The following is a 2,725-nucleotide window of genomic DNA, read 5'->3' on the forward strand; positions in this document are numbered from 1 at the left end:
ACTCGCATGAGAATGATAGAGTGTAATCACTTCCTTTTCCATTTTTGTCATCCTCCAGTGACGAGAACCCTAACCCTTAGATCTAATGGCTAAGATTAAATCTCAGCTCATTAGATCAAGGGTAGAGATCATTCCCTCTCTTGAACCCCTCCCTCATGTGATCCCCCTCAATTAATGAGCCTCATAATACTTTTCAATGTTTTGTACCATGTCCACTTTTTCTCTCATAAGGTCACTTTTAAAACATAAAAGTCACTTTAATAATATAAAGTGTACTTAGTATTTTTCTCATAAACTAACTTTTAATACACATGTGACTTTAATAATTTAAAGTACAAGATACATCTCCCAGAAATAAGCAACTTAGCCACATAACATTAACTAAACTCATAATGTCACTAGAAAAAATGGTCACTAATGTTAATTTTTAAAGCTAGATTGTTCTCTGTTGTAGATAATTGTAATTTTAATTTTTTTCAACATTTTTCTCATTGCATTCACACCATAACATTATATCACCATTAGCAATTATGTAGAGAGAACAATAACATCAACAATGCAGCGTAACAGTAAGGAATAATAGAATAAAAACATACACAATAGAGACACTAAGGTTTAGGTTAGAGACCAGGGGAAAACCCCACAAGGGGAAAATCCCATCACATCTATGTCATATACAACACTGTCATTTTATTGTCATATATCATTGTCATATCACTGTTGTCATATAGATATCCCTGCCATATGTCTCTGACTTGAAGGATACTTCCATTCATTATAAGGTAATGCCATATATCACTGAAAATAATATATCGCTGAAGATTTCCATACATCTATGCCATAAGCTTTACTATCACACATTACATATACATCATTGTTTGCCATACATCACAATTACAAGGACACTGCCACATATACTATTGTCATGAAGGATATTGACATGACTCGTATGACACAATCACAAGAACATGCCATGCATTACTATCATAAAGAATCATTGGCATATATATCACTGCCATATAAGTCTGTCCAAACTGGACTTGCAATACCTAGTATTCATCAACAAGAAAGAAGCAAACTCATACCTTTCATGACCAACCAGCTACCCTAAATCTCTTACTAACTTGAGCACAATCCTAAGGAGATTGGCCCTCTAATTAAGGCTCCTATACCAAAATCTAATTTGGCGTGACCAAACCTTCAAACTACACAAATTCACTTGTGTTGTCCCTGTTACATCTCAAACTAGCAAGGGACCTAAGGGGGATCCCTAAAGGGAAAATGCTAGGCCAAGGGCAACAAATGGAGACTTAGCCCACTGTCACCTCAGCTAAGGCTCCTTTCTATTTATAAGCTTTCATCGATGGGAGGAGACTTGATATATTATGGAGTCACCAACAAAGAATAAGTCAATGAAATGATGGGAAGTGACCCAAACAATCCCTTTCCTGAAAGAGTTAGAAGGATAAGGCTTGCTTGCTTCCTAAGCAAAGTACAATGTCTTCTAGGGAAACGCAAGAAGGATTTAAGGGTTAGGTTTATGGGATATGACTTATAAAGGAACTTCCCAATCCCTAAAATCTTTATTGTAATTGGTTTCCTAGATGGTTCTTGAAGAATTGTCTTTTTACAAGAATGGGACCACACAAGACCAAGTGGACCCGATCTAGGATAGGGGGAATGAGTATAGCAACCAATGATGTTCTTACCCTAGACAAGGTGGGGGAAAGGATCAAAGAAATAATTTTCACATGAAGGTGTTGATTTGATCCTATCAGGTACTAGCCTTTGGAATGCTAAGGCAAAGTTTTGTCTCAAAGCTAGGGGTTGGATTTTGTTGGACACCTAATCCTCAATGGGTTAGTGTGGAAGCCGAATAGACAAAAGGAAGTCCAAGAGACATTGGGATGTGAAACCCAATGGTCAAACCATATACTATAAATGTATATGATTTGTTAATAAAATTGTACTCTCATGTTTTGTCCTTCAGATTCTGTTGCTGCCCATGTATGTTTAACATGGTATCAAAGTGGGTACCTTCCTAACCTGCTCAATCTCATATTTGAGCCACTTGTTGTGTGGCCTCTCTATGCATATTTGGAAAAGCGTCCTGTCCTGTTGATCTGACATTCTGGATGCTTTGTCATCTATTTTTGAGTTGGGCCCTCTCCATACAATCTTCTTGCAAAAACGTTACATTTACCTGAGAGCTAATCCTGACAGCTATTAATCATTCACCTGTCGATGCACCTTATTATAGCCTGCCTTCTACAGTGTCCTTCCTGCAAAAACGTTACATTTACCTGACAGCGAATCCTGACAGCTATTAATCCTTCACCTGACATTGCACCTTATTATAGCCTGATACAACGTTCCTATCTGCCATGGCAAGTGGACCAGGCATTTTCAGACCAGCTTCAACCTGCATTTGTTCATACATTGGCAACATTTGATAGCTCAGTTGGTGCATTGGAATTAGCATTGAAGACCGGATTGTCTTGCTATTCTCCGGGCATTCAAAACTGGACAGCAAAGAGCAGCGTATGGAGCTTGCTACAAATAGAGAGAGCAATGGAATGTTGCTACCAAGTCCACCAATCCTGCTCGCATCGCTCAAAATCCTATATAAGGAATAGGAAGAAATATTCCAGAGATTTGCACTAGGTCACCCGGCCCAACCTTCCTCGTAAGTTCTCCTCTTATGTGTACTATCATTGATCTAGGT

The sequence above is a fragment of the Pinus tabuliformis genome, chromosome 2_2 (assembly GCF_031772625.1).
Source record: "Pinus tabuliformis cultivar Carrire ecotype Pingquan chromosome 2_2, CPIR1, whole genome shotgun sequence".
Taxonomy (NCBI): Eukaryota; Viridiplantae; Streptophyta; class Pinopsida; order Pinales; family Pinaceae; genus Pinus; species Pinus tabuliformis.